This window comes from Lissotriton helveticus, chromosome 12 (assembly GCF_964261635.1).
Source record: "Lissotriton helveticus chromosome 12, aLisHel1.1, whole genome shotgun sequence".
NCBI lineage: Eukaryota > Metazoa > Chordata > Amphibia > Caudata > Salamandridae > Lissotriton > Lissotriton helveticus.
In genome coordinates, this window is record NC_136073.1 from 133,043,188 (window position 1) to 133,065,700 (window position 22,513).

Below are 22,513 nucleotides of genomic sequence, written 5' to 3' on the forward strand. Positions count from 1 at the left end.
TTTATGAGCACAGAAGCACAAGCGTTAAACACAAGACAGTTTAAAATACACAAAAGTTGCACAATATGGATGAGCCCTAGGGGCCACCTAAACCATATACTAAGAAAGTGGTATAAGAGATACCAATCGAAGAGGAGGTAGGCCTAGGGCCTTTGGAATCGCTGGAGCTGATCAGGACTAGCAATGACTAAGTCGGGAAAGGCCCGCGGGACTCGGTGCAAAGTTTAAAGTGCACGCATTCACCAATGTAAAGTCTATGGTGCGTAAAAAGTACAAAGTTAGTTACAGAGGAATCTTCCGAGTGACCTAGAGGAATGAAACTTTAGACACAGACCCTAGAGGTGAGTACCAGTGTGGGAACACCGGCGTTGCTGAGTTACCTCACCCACAGGACGCGGGTGCATAGGGTCGAAGTAATGTCGGGTTTCGTCACGCTGGTCGATGGTGCTTGGAGCTGAAGATGCTGCAGGCGGCTCGATGTGAAGAGTTCCGGTGGATCCAAGGGTGTATCGGAAGTCGTGAAGACCTGAAAGCAGAGGGGACAATGTTCAAAGTCACTAGCCAGTGACTACCGTGGAACCAGGCGATGTCGGGTGCAAACAGGCGTTGAGGTGTAGCTTCTCTCTGCAGCCACGTGGACACGAGGGGTCGAGGACATCCAGGTATCGGTCACGATCTGTCCCACGCAGGCTTCTCGCTGTTGGCGGTGTCGGCAACTTGATTGGAGCAAACAGGCCTTGGCTAATGCAAGCCACGCAGGAATCAAAAAAGGCTTGTCACTCGGACCAGCAAGGTCAGAGCGGGTGCTCCCTTTTACAGGAGCAAGGGCAAGTCCGGTGCAACCAGACCCGCAGTGAAAGTTGAAGGTTTTGTCGCCAAGATGGCCGCTAGCCACGTGGCAAGTGGCTGGGATGGCGCATTGAGTGGCACGGTGCAAAAGGGCCCCACGCAGATCGAGGAAATGCTGGGGGGCTGATCTTTGGTGCAAGGGCTGCTCGGTGGTAGGGGTTCTCAGTCCCCAAAGCACAACGTCGAGGGTACCTCTGATGCTGCGCAGTCAGCTTTTCAGGGGTCTTCCAAGAAGTCCGGTCCCGCGTCTCTCGTGCCTCCACGGGTCCCTTCTTTGCAGGGACTGTGGATCGGGCTGTGAGAAGTTTGCGAGTCTGGGTCTTGTCAGGCTCTGGGTTCGGGCTCCGGCGGGAGGCAGCGGCAAATCAGATGTCGAGTTGCTGGTTGGTGCCTGTATTCACAGGGTGGTCACTCCTTGGCCACAAGGGAGATTCTCTTCCGTCTTCTGAGCAGCAGAATGTCGAAGTCCAGTCTTCTTCTGCATTTCAAGTTGATTCAGGATGATCTGAAGTCTCAGGACACAGCTCCCACTCCTATTCGAATCTGGGGGGCCGGATCACCTACTAGGTCCCTCCTCTGGGTGGGACCAGGAAGGGGAGTGGTTACACCCCCTTTCCTTTGTCCAGTTTCGCGCCAGGACTGGGGCAGGAAAGCCCCAGCACCAGTTTGAACTGGCCTATGCACGGGGACACCTTGTGTGCCCCAGGCATGTCTGATTCTATTCAGCCCTGTCCTACCCAATACACAAAATCCTGTCTGGGGTGGTGCTAGCACCTCCCAAGGCAGGAAACCCTTTGTCCAAGCCGCCCTCGCTGGAAGGACTCCCAGCAACTGGAGGTCAGACTTGTGTCTGTGGTGGCAGCATCCATTTTGCGATGCTGAGGCTCTGTTTAACTTTAACCGGGGTTCAGGTTAGGTACATGTCGTGTCCCTCTAGAAGGGTGGATCGCTACCCCCGTCGCCAGAACTGGCGAGGGGGTAGTATTCCAATTCGTATGACACCTTACTCGACATGTTTTGATAAAGCCAAACCCAAGATAGCATTTAACCGCGAGGATTATTTATTTATTTATTTATTTATTTATTTATTTATTTATTTGCAAGCTTATACCGCGCTGGGAATCGACTCCCTAGGGAGTATCTCCGCGCCTTTGGCAACATCAGAAAGCAAATAGCCCTGTCATGTGTTAATAATGTTCCACAAGTATCAGTAGTTAAATAAAAAAGTTTTTAATTTTTTCCTGAAAGGAAGATGTTCCCTGCAAGCTCTGATTTCCAATGGAAGTTCATTCCAAAGTTTCGGGCCTGCCACTGACAGAGCTCTACCACCTTGTCGTGTTTTCCAGAATCTGGGGACACATAATAGTTCATGGTCTCCAGATCTCAGAGTTCTTGCGGGAATATATGGGATGAATTTCTCTGTTAAGACCTCCGCACTTAAGAGTATATGGTATGGCAGTATCATGAAACAGCTAAAGGACATGGTTCCGAAAGCTGCAGACAGGCTCAGCTCATGCCAGAGCACCATCTCACATATTTCCAAGCACTCTGCCTCCAGGATTGATGAGGCCTTCCATAGGAGTGGCTGATAGGAACATATGTGTCCATTTTAGGTTAGGTATAGGCATACTACACCTAAGTAAGGGGTGGTTACACCGACTTACCCCAGCTGAGTGATTCAGCCAGTTGTGTCAAATATGGAGGCCAGGCCAGGGGTGGCACAATACATGCTGCAGCCCCTGGTAGGCCTTGGAAGCACCTATGCCCTGGGTACCTGGGTACACTGTTACAGGGGCCAATAAGGTGAACCAGTTCCAATTTTGTTATGCACCTAAAGTGCATGGGTTACAATTTAGAGAGAGAACAGCAGGCTGTGGGTCTGATTAGCAGGCCCACAGCCACATTAAGTCATAAACCAGTGAAGCAAAAAGCAAAAATTTGGGGTGACCATAGGATAGCAGACCCTACTCTCCTACAATAAGATGTAGCTAAATTGTACCTACTGACATAAATTATGGTTCTTGAACCTATTTGCGGTGGGGGGAATGGAGCTCTCCCCCATGCCAATCAGAATGCAGATGAATGCAGTTGCAGTTGAGTGACCTGTGTTGTGGCTGTCTAGAGGGAATGCACAAATGTAGCTGTCTCGCAGCCCAATCCAGACGTCAATTGGAGACAGGTTTTCAGGCAAATAGAGCAGTAAGTGCAGAGAAATGCTCACTCTCTAAAAATGGCATTTATAAAATAGTAAAGTTAAATCCAACCTCACCAGTAAATAGGATTTATCAATAAATAAATAAAGCTTCTCCTCTCTGATATGGAATTACCCCCCAAAAAGTATAAGGGAATACCCAATGCTAACCTATGAGAGGGGCAGACCTCACAGTAGTGAAAAATGTAATAGACTGTTTGGTACTACCAGGACATGCAAACTACCACAGTACATGTCTTACCTTTTACTTACATAGCATGATGCCCCTAGGACTATCTAGGGCCTACCTTAGGGGTTAATTATATGTAATAAAATTGGAGTTTAAGGCTTTAAGTAGTTTTAAATGGCAAGTCGAAGTGGCAGTACACTGCAGCACAGGCACTGCAGTAGCAGGCTTGAGACAGGTTTGAAATGCTACTTCTTTGGGCGGCACAATCAGTCCCTGGGTATATGGTATATCTCTTTACAAGGGGCTTTAAAGTAAATTAAATCTGTCAGTCAGGTATACTACAATTACACACATGATTAGGGAAGAAGCACGTGCACTTCAGCACAATGATTAGAAGCGATAAATTGATTAGAGTCCTAAGGCCAACAAAAAGATACAGCAAAATGCGTAGGTGAAAAGCAATAAGGTAGGGTTGAGACCACCTTAAGAATGCAAGGTCTAACAAAAACGAACTAAGGATAACATGAGTAAAACATCAGGTTTCTCTATGGCATTTGGTTAGACAAGTGTGCCTTCTTTTATCTTCCATAAATGCAATCTTTCCCGGACCCCTTTATTATATAGCTCTTCAAGTAAAAAAGATAAAGCACTTACAAAGGACCCTCAAATACTCAAAGATGGTAGACTTCTGTTATATGGGCCATAGACTAAAAGCAGCACGAAAACAGAGTGCAATAGGGTCCCAAAAACTTGAGTGCCACATGAGAGTATGCATGAAAGCCTATCCTTTTCCAAACTAGAGATATACTCATGCAATTTTTGTTTTTAGGAGAGAACGTGCCTGCTGAAAAAAACATTATTTTTTAAAAGTGCATTGTAGAATATCAGGAATTTGCTGTGGGACACCTTGAAAACGTTCATACAGATTATTTGCACAAAACTTACAGTCAGTAGTTGTGGCCGAGTGGTTAAGGCGATAGACTAGAAATCCATTGGGGTCTCCCCGCGCAGGTTCGAATCCTGCCAACAACGAGAAATATTTTAACATCGGCTACAATTTCAGAAGTTAACCTTTAGAATTTCTTCCATGTCAGTTTTATAAATAGGTGGCTTATTTTGGTGTCACTATTGCCCTTTCACATATTTATTATCGCTACCCCTTTCATATCTTTGCTATAACTCTCGTCCTACATTAGCGCTGGTGCAAACACTTCAAATTATTATACCCTGGCTCTCTCAGTCATACCATTCATGCACTTGAAACTTACTTTACCAATAAAGGAAGCAAATAGAAAAATAAAAAAAAAGTGCTTGCTGGATTAGGCAAACACACTTCATAAAACTGCATTTTCTTTTCTATTCTCCCCGTGTTACAAGCTTAACTGCTCCCTGTGTAATTTCTCTTAGCCTGCTGTCCCAGGAAGAGAATTTTATCTACAGGCTCTTTCCGTGTTTTTTTCCTAGTCTTTCTTTCCCTTTTCTTAGATTTGTAACTGTTTCTTTACGTGCTCTATTTAGGCGCCATTAATCTCATTTGAGCTCCTTGTACCTGCTGCTGTTTTCTCCGCACCTCATACTGCCTTTTCCCTCTTTCTCTCTTTCTCCAAGGTTGGTGGCTACTTTCCAAAGCTTCTAATGCCCCAATGTTCCTTCATCTTGTTGTCAGACGTGAATTGGAAAAGCAACCAAATTAACAAGCCTTTACCACTCATACATGGCAGAGGTTCATACTTTAATTCAATGAGCTAAGAGAAGCGTGTTGTGGGGCCCGTACGAGCCATGGTGCTTGCTTCATCATAATTAGGCACGCAGTCATTAGCCACAGCTCTGATCATGGGTCACTGAGGTCAGTTTCAATAATTCCTCAAAAACCTAACCATGCAGTCCCCCCTAACTGTGTAGTTATCTTGCTTTACTGCTGTTTGTGTGATTAGCTGGGAGGAGCTCACGGCAGCATCCTCCCTATAAAAGTGTAGATGGACCGCTCTTTAACTCTTTCTTGCTTCACATACAGATGGCTTGAGGAGGTACAGGGGAGATGCAGGTCTAATAGAAAGAATAGAAGATCTGCGCCAGGTGTGTTTCTCTGCATTGGTGTCCCATCACAGGCCCACAAGTGTATGTGTGATCTTTGACTTCTGACAGTTCACAAGCAGGCGGCCCGGAAACGGTTTCAGCCTATCATCCACTGAGGAGACAAAGCCTTTGTATAAGGAATGAGGAAGCAATGAACACATTCAGCGTATCACAGGAGTTCCCTGAGTGTTTCGAATTATAAATTCTCCATGTCACTGTATGTTATTGAGCCCAAGTAGCTCGCCGTGATCGTATAGTGGTTAGTACTCTGTGTTGTCGCCGCAGCAACCTCGGTTCAAATCCGAGTCACGGCATTGTGGTTGGCAATGTCACGGCAGTTGGTTTTTTTTTTTACAGAATTACCAAATGTACCAGTTGTTTTTGTAAAATGTCTATTAAAAACAGATCCTTTAAAATATTTAAACGATCTAACGACAAATTATTTAAACACACATGATTATAAGATGTAGCCTTATTTTTGTTTTTAGGAGAGAATGTGCCTGCTGAAAAAAACATTATTTTTAAAAAGTGCATTGCAGAATATCAGGAATTTGCTGTGGGACACCTTGAAAACTTTCATACAGATTATTTGCACAAAACTTACAGTCAGTTGTTGTGGCTGAGTGGTTAAGGCAATGGACTAGAAATCCATTGGGGTCCCCCTGCGCAGGTTCGAATCCTGCCAACAACGAGAAACTTTTTAACATCGGCTACAATTTCGGAAGTTAACCTTTAGAATTTCTTCCATGTCAGTTTTATAAATAGGTGGCTTATTTTGGTGTCACTATTGCCCTTTCACATATTTATTATCGCTACCCCTTTCATATCTTTGCTATAACTCTCGTCCTACATTAGCGCTGGTGCAAACACTTCAAATTATTATACCCTGGCTCTCTCAGTCATACCATTCATGCACTTGAAACTTACTTTACCATTAAAAGAAGCAAATAGAAAAATAAAGCAAAAGTGCTTGCTGGATTAGGCAAACACACTTCATAAAACTGCATTTTCTTTTCTATTCTCCCCATGTTACAAGCTTAACTGCTCCCTGTGTAATTTCTCTTAGCCTGCTGTCCCAGGAAGAGAATTTTATCTACAGGCTCTTTCCGTGTTTTTTTCCTAGTCTTTGTTTCCCTTTTCTTAGATTTGTAACTGTTCCTTTACGTGCTCTATTTAGGCGCCGTTAATCTCATTTGAGCTCCTTGTACCTGCTGCTGTTTTCTCCACACCTCATACTGCCTTTTCCCTCTTTCTCTCTTTCTCTGAGGTTGGTGGCTACTTTCCAAAGCTTCTGATGCCCCAATGTTCCTTCATCTTGTTGTCAGACGTGAATTGGAAAAGCAACCAAATTAACAAGCCTTTACCACTCATATATGGCAGAGGTTTATACTTTAATTGAGCTAAGAAAAGCGTGTTGTGGGGTCCCTACGAGCCATGGTGCTTGCTTCATCATAATTAGGCACGCAGTCATTAGCCACAGCTCTGATCATGGGTCACTGAGGTCAGTTTCAATAATTCCTCAAAAACCTAACCATGCAGTCCCCCCTAACTGTGTAGTTATCTTGCTTTACTGCTGTTTGTGTGATTAGCTGGGAGGAGCTCACGGCAGCATCCTCCCTATAAAAGTGTAGATGGACCGCTCCTTAACTCTTTCTTGCTTCACATACAGATGGCTTGAGGAGGTACAGGGGAGATGCAGGTCTACTAGACAGAATAGAAGATCTCCGCCAGGTGTGTTTCTCTGCATTGGTGTCCCATCACAGGCCCACAAGTGTATGTGTGATCTTTGACTCCTGGCAGTTCACAAGCAGGCGGCCAGGAAACAGTTTCAGCCTATCAACCACTGAGGAGACAAAGCCTTTGTATAAGCAATGAGGAAGCAATGAACACATTCAGCCTATCACAGGAGTTCCCTGAGTGTTCCCAATTATAAATTCTCCATGTCACTGTATGGTATTGAGCCCAAGTAGCTCGCCGTGATCGTATAGTGGTTAGTGCTCTGCGTTGCGGCCGCAGCAACCTCGGTTCGAATCTGAGTCACGGCATTGTGGTTGGCAATGTCACGGCAGTTGGGTTTTTCTTTTACAGAATTACCAAATGTACCAGTTGTTTTTGTAAAATGTCTATTAAAAACAGATCCTTTAAAATATTTAAACGATCTAACGGCAAATTATTTTAACACACATGATTATAAGATGTAGCTATATTGTACCTACTGACATAAATTATCGTTCTTGAACCTATTTGTGGTGGGGGAATGGAGCTCTCCCCCATGCCAATCAGAATGCAGATGAATGCAGTTGCAGTTGAGTGACCTGTATTGTGGCTGTCTAGAGGGAATGCACAAATGTAGCTGTCTCGCAGCCCAATCCAGACGTCAATTGGAGACAGGTTTTTAGGCAAATAGAGCAGTAAGTGCAGAGAAATGCTCACTCTCTAAAAATGGCATTTATAAAATAGTAAAGTTAAATCCAACCTCACCAGTAAATAGGATTTATCAATAAATAAATAAAGCTTCTCCTCTCTGATATGGAATTACCCCCCAAAAAGTATAAGGGAATACCCAATGCTAACCTATGAGAGGGGCAGACCTCACAGTAGTGAAAAATGTAATAGACTGTTTTGTACTACCAGGACATGCAAACTACCACAGTACATGTCTTACCTTTTACTTACATAGCATGATGCCCCTAGGACTACCTAGGGCCTACCTTTTGGTTAATTAGATGTAATAAAATTGGAGTTTAAGGCTTGGCAAGTAGTTTTAAATGGCAAGTCGAAGTGGCAGTACACTGCAGCACAGGCACTGCAGTAGCAGGCTTGAGACATGTTTGAAATGATACTTTTTTGGGCGGCACAATCAGTTCCTGGGTATATGGTATACCACTTTACAAGGGGCTTTCAAGTCAATGAAATCTGTCAGTCAGGTATACTCCAATTACACACATGATTAGGGAAGAAGCACGTGCACTTCAGCACTGATTAGTAGCAATAAAGTGATCAGAGTCCTAAGGCCAACAAAAAGATACAGCAAAATGCGTAGGTGAAAAGCAATAAGGTAGGGTTGAGGCCAACTTAAGAATGCAAGGTCTAACAAAAACAAACTAAGGATAACATGAGTAAAACATCAGGTTTCTCTACGGCATTTGGTGAGACAAGTGTGCCTTCTTTTATCTTCCATAAATGCAATCTTTCCCTGACCCCTTTATTATATAGTTCTTCAAGTAAAAAAGATAAATCACTTACAAAAGAGCCTCAAATACTCAAAGATGGTAGACTTCTGTAATATGGGCCATAGACTAAAAGCAGCACGAAAACAGAGTACAATAGGGTCCCAAAAACTTGAGTGCCACATGAGAGTATGCATGAAAGCCTATCCTTTTCCAAACTAGAGATATACTCATGCAATTTTTGTTTTTAGGAGAGAATGTGCCTGCTGAAAAAAACATTATTTTAAAAAAGTGCATTGCAGAATACCAGGAATTTGCTGTGGGACACCTTGAAAACTTTCATACAGATTATTTTCACAAAACTTACAGTCAGTTGTTGTGGCTGAGTGGTTAAGGCGATGGACTAGAAATTCATTGGGGTCTCCCCGCGCAGGTTTGAATCCTGCCAACAACGAGAAACTTTTAACATCGGCTACAATTTCAGAAGTTAACCTTTAGAATTTCTTCCATGTCAGTTTTATAAATAGGTGGCTTATTTTGGTGTCACTATTGCCCTTTCACATATTTATTATCGCTACCCCTTCCATATCTTTGCTATAACTCTCGTCCTACATTAGCGCTGGTGCAAACACTTCAAATTATTATACCCTGGCTCTCTCAGTCATACCATTCATGCATTTGAAACTTACTTTACCAATAAAAGAAGCAAATAGAAAAATAAAACAAAAGTGCTTGCTGGATTAGGCAAACACACTTCATAAAACCACATTTTCTTTTCTATTCTCCCCGTGTTACAAGCTTAACTGCTCCCTGTGTAATTTCTCTTAGCCTGCTGTCCCAGGAAGAGAATTTTATCAACAGGCTCTTTCCGTGTTTTTTTCCTAGTCTTTCTTTCCCTTTTCTTAGATTTGTAACTGTTCCTTTATGTGCTCTATTTAGGCGCCATTAATCTCATTTGAGCTCCTTGTACCTGCTGCTGTTATCTCCACACCTCATACTGCCTTTTCCCTCTTTCTCTCTTTCTCTGAGGTTGGTGGCTACTTTCCAAAGCTTCTGATGCCCCAATGTTCATTCATCTTGTTGTCAGACGTGAATTGGAAAAGCAACCAAATTAACAAGCCTTTACCACTCATACATGGCAGAGGTTTATACTTTAATTCAATGAGCTAAGAAAAGCGTGTTGTGGGGCCCCTACGAGCCATGGTCCTTGCTTCATCATAATTGGGCGCGCAGTCATTAGCCACAGCTCTGATCATGGGTCATTGAGGTCAGTTTCAATAATTCCTCAAAAACCTAACCATGCAGTCCCCCCTAACTGTGTAGTTATCATGCTTTACTGCTGTTTGTGTGATTAGCTGGGAGGAGCTCACGGCAGCATCCTCCCTATAAAAGTGTAGATGGACCGCTCCTTAACTTTTTCTTGCTTCACATACAGATGGCTTGAGGAGGTACAGGGGAGATGCAGGTCTAATAGACAGAATAGAAGATCTGCGCCAGGTGTGTTTCTCTGCATTGGTGTCCCATCACAGGCCCACAAGTGTATGTGTGATGTTTGACTTCTGGCAGTTCACAAGCAGGCGGCCAGGAAACGGTTTCAGCCTATCAACCACTGAGGAGACAAATCCTTTGTATAAGGAATGAGGAAGCAATGAACACATTCAGCCTATCACTGGAGTTCCCTGAGTGTTTCGAATTATAAATTCTCCATGTCAGTGTATGTTATTGAGCCCAAGTAGCTCGCCGTGATCGTATAGTGGTTAGTACTCTGCGTTGTGGCTGCAGCAACCTCGGTTCGAATCCGAGTCACGGCATTGTGGTTGGCAATATCACGGCATATGGGTTTTTCTTTTACAGAATTACCAAATGTACCACGTGTTTTTGTAAAATGTCTATTAAAAACAGATCCTTTAAAATATTTAAACGATCTACTGACAAATTATTTAAACACACATGATTATAAGATGTAGCCTTATTTTTGTTTTTAGGAGAGAATGTGCCTGCTGAAAAAAACATTATTTTTAAAAAGTGCATTGCAGGATATCAAGATTATTTGCACAAAACTTACAGTCAGTTGTTGTGGCCGAGTGGTTAAGGCGATGGACTAGAAATCCATTGGGGTCCCCACGCGCAGATTTGAATCCTGCCAAAAACGAGAAACTTTTTAACATCGGCTACAATTTCAGAAGTTAACCTTTAGAATTTCTTCCATTTCAGTTTTATAAATAGGTGGCTTATTTTGGTGTCACTATTTCCCTTTCACATATTTATTATCGCTACCCCTTTCATATCTTTGCTATAACTCTCGTCCTACATTAGCGCTGGTGCAAACACTTCAAATTATTATACCCTGGCTCTCTCAGTCATACCATTCATGCACTTGAAACTTACTTTACCAATAAAAGAAGCAAATAGAAAAATAAAACAAAAGTGCTTGCTGGATTAGGCAAACACACTTCATAAAACTGCATTTTCTTTTCTATTCTCCCCGTGTTACAAGCTTAACTGCTCCCTGTGTAATTTCTCTTAGCCTGCTGTCCCAGGAAGAGAATTTTATCTACAGGCTCTTTCCGTGTTTTTTTCCTAGTCTTTCTTTCCCTTTTCTTAGATTTGTAACTGTTCCTTTATGTGCTCTATTTAGGCGCCATTAATCTCATTTGAGCTCCTTGTACCTGCTGCTGTTTTCTCCACACCTCACACTGCCTTTTCCCTCTTTCTCTCTTTCTCTGAGGTTGGTGGCTACTTTCCAAAGCTTCTGATGCCCCAATGTTCCTTCATCTTGTTGTCAGACGTGAATTGGAAAAGCAACCAAATTAACAAGCCTTTACCACTCATACATGGCAGAGGTTTATACTTTAATTGAGCTAAGAAAAGCATGTTGTGGGGCCCCTACGAGCCATGGTGCTTGCTTCATCATAATTGGGCGCGCAGTCATTAGCCACAGCTCTGATCATGGGTCACTGAGGTCAGTTTCAATAATTCCTCAAAAACCTAACCATGCAGTCCCCCCTAACTGTGTAGTTATCTTGCTTTACTGCTGTTTGTGTGATTAGCTGGGAGGAGCTCACGGCAGCATCCTCCCTATAAAAGTGTAGATGGACCGCTCCTTAACTTTTTCTTGCTTCACATACAGATGGCTTGAGGAGGTACAGGGGAGATGCAGGTCTAATAGACAGAATAGAAGATCTGCGCCAGGTGTGTTTCTCTGCATTGGTGTCCCATCACAGGCCCACAAGTGTATGTGTGATCTTTGACTTCTGCCAGTTCACAAGCAGGCGGCCAGGAAACGGTTTCAGCCTATCAACCACTGAGGAGACAAAGCCTTTGTATAAGGAATGAGGAAGCAATGAACACATTCAGCCTATCACTGGAGTTCCCTGAGTGTTTCGAATTATAAATTCTCCATGTCACTGTATGTTATTGAGCCCAAGTAGCTCGCCGTGATCGTATAGTGGTTAGTACTCTGCGTTGTGGCTGCAGCAACCTTGGTTCGAATCCGAGTTACGGCATTGTGGATGGCAATGTCACGGCAGTTGGGTTTTTCTTTTACAGAATTACCAAATGTACCAGTTGTTTTTGTAAAATGTCTATTAAAAACAGATCCTTTAAAATATTTAAATGATCTAACGACAAATTATTTAAACACACATGATTATAAGATGTAGCCTTATTTTTGTTTTTAGGAGAGAATGTGCCTGCTGAAAAAAACATTTTTTAAAAAGTGCATTGCAGGATATCAGGAATTTGCTGTGGCACACCTTGAAAACTTTCATACAGATTATTTGCACAAAACTTACAGTCAGTTGTTGTGGCCGAGTGGTTAAGGCGATGGACTAGAAATCCATTGGGGTCCCCCCGCGCAGGTTCGAATCCTGCCGACAACGAGAAACTTTTTAACATCGGCTACAATTTCAGAAGTTAACCTTTAGAATTTCTTCCATGTCAGTTTTATAAATAGGTGGCTTATTTTGGTGTCACTATTGCCCTTTCACATATTTATTATCGCTACCCCTTTCATATCTTTGCTATAACTCTCGTCCTACATTAGCGCTGGTGCAAACACTTCAAATTATTATACCCTGGCTCTCTCAGTCATACCATTCATGCACTTGAAACTTACTTTACCAATAAAAGAAGCAAATAGAAAAATAAAACAAAAGTGCTTGCTGGATTAGGCAAACACACTTCATAAAACTGCATTTTCTTTTCTATTCTCCCCGTGTTACAAGCTTAACTGCTCCCTGTGTAATTTCTCTTAGCCTGCTGTCCCAGGAAGAGAATTTTATCTACAGGCTCTTTCCGTGTTTTTTTCCTAGTCTTTCTTTCCCTTTTCTTAGATTTGTAACTGTTCCTTTATGTGCTCTATTTAGGCGCCATTAATCTCATTTGAGCTCCTTGTACCTGCTGCTGTTTTCTCCACACCTCATACTGCCTTTTCCCTCTTTCTCTCTTTCTCTGAGGTTGGTGGCTACTTTCCAAAGCTTCTGATGCCCCAATGTTCCTTCATCTTGTTGTCAGACGTGAATTGGAAAAGCAACCAAATTAACAAGCCTTTACCACTCATACATGGCAGAGGTTTATACTTTAATTGAGCTAAGAAAAGCGTGTTGTGGGGCCCCTACGAGCCATGGTGCTTGCTTCATCATAATTAGGCACGCAGTCATTAGCCACAGCTCTGATCTTGGGTCACTGAGGTCAGTTTCAATAATTCTTCAAAAACCTAACCATGCAGTCCCCCCTAACTGTGTAGTTATCTTGATTTACTGCTGTTTGTGTGATTAGCTGGGAGGAGCTCACGGCAGCATCTTCCCTATAAAAGTGTAGATGGACCGCTCCTTAACTCTTTCTTGCTTCACATACAGATGGCTTGAGGAGGTACAGGGGAGATGCAGGTCTACTAGACAGAATAGAAGATCTGAGCCAGGTGCGTTTCTCTGCATTGGTGTCCCATCACAGGCCCACAAGTGTATGTGTGATCTTTGACTCCTGCCAGTTCACAAGCAGGCGACCAGGAAACAGTTTCAGCCTATCAACCACTGAGGAGACAAAGCCTTTGTATAAGGAATGAGGAAGCAATGAACACATTCAGCCTATCACAGGAGTTCCCTGAGTGTTCCGAATTATAAATTCTCCATGTCACTGTATGTTATTGAGCCCAAGTAGCTCGCCGTGATCGTATAGTGGTTAGTACTCTGCGTTGTGGCCGCAGCAACCTTGGTTCGAAGATGAGTTACGGCATTGTGGTTGGCAATGTCACAGCAGTTGGGTTTTTCTTTTACAGAATTACCAAATGTACCAGTTGTTTTTGTAAAATGTCTATTAAAAACAGATCCTTTAAAATATTTAAACGATCTAACGACAAATTATTTAAACACACATTATTATAAGATGTAGCTATATTGTACCTACTGACATAAATTATCGTTCTTGAACCTATTTGTGGTGGGGGGAATGGAGCTCTCCCCCATGCCAATCAAAATGCAGTTGCAGTTGAGTGACCTGTGTTGTGGCTGTCTAGAGGGAATGCACAAATGTAGCTGTCTCGCAGCCCAATCCAGACGTCAATTGGAGACAGGTTTTCAGGCAAATAGAGCAGTAAGTGCAGAGAAATGCTCACTTTCTAAAAATGGCATTTATAAAATAGTAAAGTTAAATCCAACCTCACCAGTAAATAGGATTTATCAATAAATAAATAAAGCTTTGCCTCTCTGATATGGAATTACCCCCCAAAAAGTATAAGGGAATACCCAATGCTAACCTATGAGAGGGGCAGACCTCACAGTAGTGAAAAATGTAATAGACTGTTTGGTACTACCAGGACATGCAAACTACCACAGTACATGTCTTACCTTTTACTTACATAGAATGATGCCCCTAGGACTACCTAGGGCCTACCTTTTGGTTAATTATATGTAATAAAATTGGAGTTTAAGATGGCAAGTAGTTTTAAATGGCAAGTCGAAGTGGCATTACACTGCAGCACAGGCACTGCAGTAGCAGGCTTGAGACCGGTTTGAAATGCTACTTTTTTGGGCGGCACAATCAGTTTCTGGGTATATGGTATATCTCTTTACAAGGGGCTTTAAAGTAAATTAAATCTGTCAGTCAGGTATACTACAATTACACACATGATTAGGGAAGAAGCACGTGCACTTCAGCACAATGATTAGAAGCGATAAATTGATTAGAGTCCTAAGGCCAACAAAAAGATACAGCCAAATGCGTAGGTGAAAAGCAATAAGGTAGGGTTGAGACCACCTTAAGAATGCAAGGTCTAACAAAAACGAACTAAGGATAACATGAGTAAAACATCAGGTTTCTCTACGGCATTTGGTTAGACAAGTGTGCCTTCTTTTATCTTCCATAAATGCAATCTTTCCCGGACCCCTTTATTATATAGCTCTTCAAGTAAAAAAGATAAAGCACTTACAAAGGAGCCTCAAATACTCAAAGATGGTAGACTTCTGTTATATGGGCCATAGACTAAAAGCAGCACGAAAACAGAGTGCAATAGGGTCCCAAAAACTTGAGTGCCACATGAGAGTATGCATGAAAGCCTATCCTTTTCCAAACTAGAGATATACTCATGCAATTTTTGTTTTTAGGAGAGAATGTGCCTGCTGAAAAAAACATTATTTTTAAAAAGTGCATTGCAGGATATCAGGAATTTGCTGTGGGACACGTTGAAAACTTTCATACAGATTATTTGCACAAAACTTACAGTCAGTTGTTGTGGCCGAGTGGTTAAGGCGATGGACTAGAAATCCATTGGGGTCCCCCCGCGCAGGTTCGAATCCTGAAAACAACGAGAAACTTTTTAACATCGGCTACAATTTCAGAAGTTAACCTTTAGAATTTCTTCCATGTCAGTTTTATAAATAGGTGGCTTATTTTGGTGTCACTATTGCCCTTTCATATATTTATTATCGCTACCCCTTTCATATCTTTGCTATAACTCTCGTCCTACATTAGCGCTGGTGCAAACACTTCAAATTATTATACCCTGGCTCTCTCAGTCATACCATTCATGCACTTGAAACTTACTTTACCAATAAAAGAAGCAAATAGAAAAATAAAACAAAAGTGCTTGCTGGATTAGGCAAACACACTTCATAAAACTGCATTTTCTTTTCTATTCTCCCCGTGTTACAAGCTTAACTGCTCCCTGTGTAATTTCTCTTAGCCTGCTGTCCCAGGAAGAGAATTATAACTACAGGCTCTTTCCGTGTTTTTTTCCTAGTCTTTCTTTCCCTTTTCTTAGATTTGTAACTGTTCCTTTATGTACTCTATTTAGGCGCCATTAATCTCATTTGAGCTCCTTGTACCTGCTGCTGTTTTCTCCACACCTCATACTGCCTTTTCCCTCTTTCTCTCTTTCTCTGAGGTTGGTGTCTACTTTCCAAAGCTTCTGATGCCCCAATGTTCCTTCATCTTGTTGTCAGACGTGAATTGGAAAAGCAACCAAATTAACAAGCCTTTACCACTCATACATGGCTGAGGTTTATACTTTAATTCAATGAGCTAAGAAAAGCGTGTTGTGGGGCCCCTACGAGCCATGGTGCTTGCTTCATCATAATTGGGCACGCAGTCATTAGCCACAGCTCTGATCATGGGTCACTGAGGTCAGTTTCAATAATTCCTCAAAAACCTAACCATGCAGTCCCCCCTAACTGTGTAGTTATCTTGCTTTACTGCTGTTTGTGTGATTAGCTGGGAGGAGCTCACGGCAGCATCCTCCCTATAAAAGTGTAGATGGACCGCTCCTTAACTCTTTCTTGCTTCACATACAGATGGCTTGAGGAGGTACAGGGGAGATTTAGGTCTACTAGACAGAATAGAAGATCTGCGCCAGGTGTGTTTCTCTGCATTGGTGTCCCATCACAGGCCCACAATTGTATGTGTGATCTTTGACTCCTGGCAGTTCACAAGCAGGCGGCCAGGAAACAGTTTCAGCCTATCAACCACTGAGGAGACAAAGCCTTTGTATAAGGAATGAGGAAACAATGAACACATTCAGCCTATCACAGGAGTTCCCTGAGTGTTCCGAATTATAAATTCTCCATGTCACTGTATGTCATTGTACCCAAGTAGCTCGTCGTGATCGTATAGTGGTTAGTACTCTGCATTGTGGCTGCAGCAACCTCGGCTTGAATCCGAGTCACGGCATTGTGGTTGGCAATGTCACGGCAGTTGGCTTTTTCTTTTACAGAATTACCAATTGTACCAGTTGTTTTTGTAAAATGTCTATTAAAAACAGATCCTTTAAAATATTTAAACGATCTAACGACAAATTATTTAAACACACATGATTATAAGATGTAGCTATATTGTACCTACTGACATAAATTATCGTTCTTGAACCTATTTACGGTGGGGGAATGGAGCTCTCCCCCATGCCAATCAGAATGCAGATGAATGCAGTTGCATTTGAGTGACCTGTGTTGTGGCTGTCTAGAGGGAATGCACAAGTGTAGCTGTCTCGCAGCCCAATCCAGACGTCAATTGGAGACAGGTTTTCAGGCAAATAGAGCAGTAAGTGCAGAGAAATGCGCACTCTCTAAAAATGGCATTTATAAAATAGTAAAGTTAAATCCAACCTCACCAGTAAATAGGATTTATCAATAAATAAATAAAGCTTCTGCTCTCTGATATGGAATTACCCCCCAAAAAGTATAAGGGAATACCCAATGCTAACCTATGAGAGTGGCAGACCTCACAGTAGTGAAAAATGTAATAGACTGTTTGGTACTACCAGGACGTGCAGACCACCACAGTACATGTCTTACCTTTTACTTACATAGCATGATGCCCCTAGGACTACCTAGGGCCTACCTTTTGGTTAATTATATGTAATAAAATTGGAGTTTAAGGCTTGGCAAGTAGTTTTAAATGGCAAGTCGAAGTGGCAGTACACTGCAGCACAGGCACTGCAGTAGCAGGCTTGAGACAGGTTAGAAATGCTACTTCTTTGGGCGGCACAATCAGTTCCTGGGTATATGGTATACCACTTTACAAGGGGCTTTCAAGTCAATTAAATCTGTCAGTCAGGTATACTCCAATTACACACATGATTAGGGAAGAAGCACGTGCACTTCAGCACTGATTAGTAGCGATAAAGTGATCAGAGTCCTAAGGCCAACAAAAAGATACAGCAAAATGCGTAGGTGAAAAGCAATAAGGTAGGGTTGAGGCCACCTTAAGAATGCAAGGTCTAACAAAAACAAACTAAGGATAACATGAGTAAAACATCAGGTTTCTCTACGGCATTTGGTGAGATAAGGGTGCCTTCTTTTATCTTCCATAAATGCAATCTTTCCCTGACCCCTTTATTATATAGCTCTTCAAGTAAAAAAGATAAAGCACTTACAAAGGAGCCTCAAATACTCAAAGATGGTAGACTTCTGTAATATGGGCCATAGACTAAAAGCAGAACGAAAACAGAGTGCAATAGTGTCCCAAAAACTTGAGAGCCACATGAGAGTATGCATGAAAGCCGATCCTTTTCCAAACTAGAGATATACTCATGCAATTTTTGTTTTTAGGAGAGAATGTGCCTGCTGAAAAAAACATTATTTTAAAAAAGTGAATTGCAGAATACAAGGAATTTGCTGTGGGACACCTTGAAAACTTTCATACAGATTATTTGCACAAAACTTACAGTCAGTTGTTGTGGCCGAGTGGTTAAGGCGATGGACTAGAAATCCATTGGGGTCTCCCTGCGCAGGTTCGAATCCTGCCAATAACGAGAAACTTTTAACATCGGCTACAATTTCAAAAGTTAACCTTTAGTATTTCTTCCATGTCAGTTTTATAAATACGTGGCTTATTTTGGTGTCACTATTGCCCTTTCACATATTTATTATCGCTACCGCTTTCATATCTTTGCTATAACTCTCGTCCTACATTAGCGCTGGTGCAAACGCTTCAAATTATTATACCCTGGCTCTCTCAGTCATACCTGGGCATGCACTTGAAACTTACTTTACCAATAAAAGAAGCAAACAAAAATAAAACAAAAGTGCTTGCTTGATTAGGCAAACACACTTCATAAAACTGCATTTTCTTTTCTATTCTCCCCGTGTTACAAGCTTAACTGCTCCCAGTGTAATTTCTCTTAGCCTGCTGTCCCAGGAAGAGAATTTTATCTACAGGCTCATTCTGTGTTTTTTTCCTAGTCTTTCTTTCCCTTTTCTGAGATTTGTAACTGTTCCTTTACGTGCTCTATTTAGGCGCCATTAATCTCATTTGAGCTCCTTGTACCTGCTGCTGTTTTCTCCACACCTCATACTGCCTTTTCCCTCTTTCTCTCTTTCTCTAAGGTTGGTGGCTACTTTCCAAAGCTTCTGATGCCCCAATGTTCCTTCATCTTGTTGTCAGACGTGAATTGGAAAAGCAACCAAATTACCAAGCATTTACCACTCACACATGGCAGAAGTTTATAATTTAATTCAATGAGCTAAGAAAAGCGTGTTGTAGGGCCCCTACGAGCCATGGTGCTTGCTTCATCATAATTATGCACGCAGTCGTTAGCCACAGCTCTGATCATGGGTCACTGAGGTCAGTTTCAATAATTCCTCAAAAACCTAACCATGCAGTCCCCCCTAACTGTGTAGTTATCTTGCTTTACTGCTGTTTGTCTGATTAGCTGGGAGGAGCTCACGGCAGCATCCTCCCTATAAAAGTGTAGATGGACCGCTCCTTAACTCTTTCTTGCTTCATATACAGATGGCTTGAGGAGGTACAGGGGAGATGCAGGTCTAATAGACGGAATAGAAGATCTGTGTCAGGTGTGTTTCTCTGCATTGGTGTCCCATCACAGGCCCACAAGTGTATGTGTGATCTTTGACTCCTGGCAGTTCACAAGCAGGCCGCCAGGAAACGGTTTCAGCCTATCAACCACTGAGGAGACAAAGCCTTTGTATAAGGAATGAGGAAGCAATTAACACATTCAGCCTATCACAGGAGTAGCCCTGAGTGTTCCAAATTATAAATTCTCCATGTCACTGTATGTTATTGAGCCCGAGTAGCTCGCCGTGATCGTATAGTGGTTAGTACTCTGCGTTGTGGCTGCAGCAACCTCGGTTCGAATCCGAGTCATGGCATCGTGGTTGGCAATGTCACCGCAGTTGGGTTTTTCTTTTACAGAATTACCAAATGTACCAGTTGTTTTTGTAAAATGTCTATTAAAAACAGATCCTTTTAAATATTTAAACAACCTAACGACAAATTATTTAAACACACATGATTATAAGATGTAGCTATATTGTACCTACTGACATAAATTATCGTTCTTGAACCTATTTGCGGTGGGGGGAACAGAGCTCTCCCCCATGCCAATCAGAATGCAGATGAATGCAGTTGCAGTTGAGTGACCTGTGTTGTGGATGTCTAGAGGGAATGCACAAATGTAGCTGTCTCGCAGCCCAATCCAGACGTCAATTGGAGACAGGTTTTCAGGCAAATAGAGCAGTAAGTGCAGAGAAATGCTCACTCTCTAAAAATGGCATTTATAAAATAGTAAAGTTAAATCCAACCTCACCAGTAAATAGGATTTATCAATAAATAAATAAAGCTTCTCCTCTCTGATAGGGAATTAACCCCCAAAAAGTATAAGGGAATACCCAATGCTAACCTATGAGAGGGGCAGACCTCAAAGTAGTGAAAAATGTAATAGACTGTTTGGTACTACCAGGACATGCAAACTACCACAGTACATGTCTTACCTTTTTCTTACATACCATGATGCCCCTAGGACTACCTAGGGCCTACCTTAGGGGCTAATTATATGTAATAAAATTGAAGTTTAAGGCTTGGCAAGTAGTTTTAAATGGCAAGTTGAAGTGGCAGTACACTGCAGCACAGGCACTGCAGTAGCAGGCTTGAGACAGGTTTGAAATGCTACTTCTTTGGTCGGCGCAATCAGTCCCTGAGTATATGTTCTACCACTTTACAAGGGGCTTTCAAGTAAATTAAATCTGTCAGTCAGGTATACTCCAATTACACACATGATTAGGGAAGAAGCACGTGCACTTCAGCACTGATTAGTAGCGATAAAGTGATCAGAGTCCTAAGGCCAACAAAAAGATACAGCAAAATGCGTAGGTGAAAAGCAATAAGGTAGGGTTGAGGCCACCTTAAGAATGCAAGGTCTAACAAAAACAAACTAAGGATAACATGAGTAAAACATCAGGTTTCTCTACGGCATTTGGTGAGATAAGGGTGCCTTCTTTTATCTTCCATAAATGCAATCTTTCCCTGACCCCTTTATTATATAGCTCTTCAAGTAAAAAAGATAAAGCACTTACAAAGGAGCCTCAAATACTCAAAGATGGTAGACTTCTGTAATATGGGCCATAGACTAAAAGCAGAACGAAAACAGAGTGCAATAGTGTCCCAAAAACTTGAGAGCCACATGAGAGTATGCATGAAAGCCGATCCTTTTCCAAACTAGAGATATACTCATGCAATTTTTGTTTTTAGGAGAGAATGTGCCTGCTGAAAAAAACATTATTTTAAAAAAGTGAATTGCAGAATACAAGGAATTTGCTGTGGGACACCTTGAAAACTTTCATACAGATTATTTGCACAAAACTTACAGTCAGTTGTTGTGGCCGAGTGGTTAAGGCGATGGACTAGAAATCCATTGGGGTCTCCCTGCGCAGGTTCGAATCCTGCCAATAACGAGAAACTTTTAACATCGGCTACAATTTCAAAAGTTAACCTTTAGTATTTCTTCCATGTCAGTTTTATAAATACGTGGCTTATTTTGGTGTCACTATTGCCCTTTCACATATTTATTATCGCTACCGCTTTCATATCTTTGCTATAACTCTCGTCCTACATTAGCGCTGGTGCAAACGCTTCAAATTATTATACCCTGGCTCTCTCAGTCATACCTGGGCATGCACTTGAAACTTACTTTACCAATAAAAGAAGCAAACAAAAATAAAACAAAAGTGCTTGCTTGATTAGGCAAACACACTTCATAAAACTGCATTTTCTTTTCTATTCTCCCCGTGTTACAAGCTTAACTGCTCCCTGTGTAATTTCTCTTAGCCTGCTGTCCCAGGAAGAGAATTTTATCTACAGGCTCATTCTGTGTTTTTTTCCTAGTCTTTCTTTCCCTTTTCTGAGATTTGTAACTGTTCCTTTACGTGCTCTATTTAGGCGCCATTAATCTCATTTGAGCTCCTTGTACCTGCTGCTGTTTTCTCCACACCTCATACTGCCTTTTCCCTCTTTCTCTCTTTCTCTAAGGTTGGTGGCTACTTTCCAAAGCTTCTGATGCCCCAATGTTCCTTCATCTTGTTGTCAGACGTGAATTGGAAAAGCAACCAAATTACCAAGCATTTACCACTCACACATGGCAGAAGTTTATAATTTAATTCAATGAGCTAAGAAAAGCGTGTTGTAGGGCCCCTACGAGCCATGGTGCTTGCTTCATCATAATTAGGCACGCAGTCGTTAGCCACAGCTCTGATCATGGGTCACTGAGGTCAGTTTCAATAATTCCTCAAAAACCTAACCATGCAGTCCCCCCTAACTGTGTAGTTATCTTGCTTTACTGCTGTTTGTCTGATTTGCTGGGAGGAGCTCACGGCAGCATCCTCCCTATAAAAGTGTAGATGGACCGCTCCTTAACTCTTTCTTGCTTCACATACAGATGGCTTGAGGAGGTACAGGGGAGATGCAGGTCTAATAGACGGAATAGAAGATCTGTGTCAGGTGTGTTTCTCTGCATTGGTGTCCCATCACAGGCCCACAAGTGTATGTGTGATCTTTGACTCCTGGCAGTTCACAAGCAGGCCGCCAGGAAACGGTTTCAGCCTATCAACCACTGAGGAGACAAAGCCTTTGTATAAGGAATGAGGAAGCAATTAACACATTCAGCCTATCACAGGAGTAGCCCTGAGTGTTCCAAATTATAAATTCTCCATGTCACTGTATGTTATTGAGCCCGAGTAGCTCGCCGTGATCGTATAGTGGTTAGTACTCTGCGTTGTGGCTGCAGCAACCTCGGTTCGAATCCGAGTCACGGCA

General features: G+C 42.2%; 10 non-coding genes across 10 annotated transcripts; all 10 read left to right on the forward strand.

Annotated features, from left to right (window-relative positions):
* The first annotated feature begins 4,180 nt into the window (after positions 1–4,180).
* Positions 4,181–4,262, forward strand: TRNAS-AGA (transfer RNA serine (anticodon AGA)). The gene has a single exon. It is a non-coding gene; the product is annotated as a tRNA-Ser (tRNA).
* A 1,286-nt stretch (positions 4,263–5,548) lies between these two features.
* Positions 5,549–5,620, forward strand: TRNAD-GUC (transfer RNA aspartic acid (anticodon GUC)). The gene has a single exon. It is a non-coding gene; the product is annotated as a tRNA-Asp (tRNA).
* Positions 5,621–5,915: 295 nt separating this feature from the next.
* TRNAS-AGA (transfer RNA serine (anticodon AGA)) lies at positions 5,916–5,997 on the forward strand. The gene has a single exon. It is a non-coding gene; the product is annotated as a tRNA-Ser (tRNA).
* A 2,851-nt stretch (positions 5,998–8,848) lies between these two features.
* Positions 8,849–8,930, forward strand: TRNAS-AGA (transfer RNA serine (anticodon AGA)). The gene has a single exon. It is a non-coding gene; the product is annotated as a tRNA-Ser (tRNA).
* Positions 8,931–10,215: 1,285 nt separating this feature from the next.
* Positions 10,216–10,287, forward strand: TRNAH-GUG (transfer RNA histidin (anticodon GUG)). Its single transcript has one exon. It is a non-coding gene; the product is annotated as a tRNA-His (tRNA).
* Positions 10,288–12,275: 1,988 nt separating this feature from the next.
* TRNAS-AGA (transfer RNA serine (anticodon AGA)) lies at positions 12,276–12,357 on the forward strand. The gene has a single exon. It is a non-coding gene; the product is annotated as a tRNA-Ser (tRNA).
* Positions 12,358–15,199: 2,842 nt separating this feature from the next.
* Positions 15,200–15,281, forward strand: TRNAS-AGA (transfer RNA serine (anticodon AGA)). Its single transcript has one exon. It is a non-coding gene; the product is annotated as a tRNA-Ser (tRNA).
* A 2,855-nt stretch (positions 15,282–18,136) lies between these two features.
* On the forward strand, positions 18,137–18,218 carry TRNAS-AGA (transfer RNA serine (anticodon AGA)). Its single transcript has one exon. It is a non-coding gene; the product is annotated as a tRNA-Ser (tRNA).
* Positions 18,219–21,074: 2,856 nt separating this feature from the next.
* TRNAS-AGA (transfer RNA serine (anticodon AGA)) lies at positions 21,075–21,156 on the forward strand. The gene has a single exon. It is a non-coding gene; the product is annotated as a tRNA-Ser (tRNA).
* A 1,285-nt stretch (positions 21,157–22,441) lies between these two features.
* TRNAH-GUG (transfer RNA histidin (anticodon GUG)) lies at positions 22,442–22,513 on the forward strand. The gene has a single exon. It is a non-coding gene; the product is annotated as a tRNA-His (tRNA).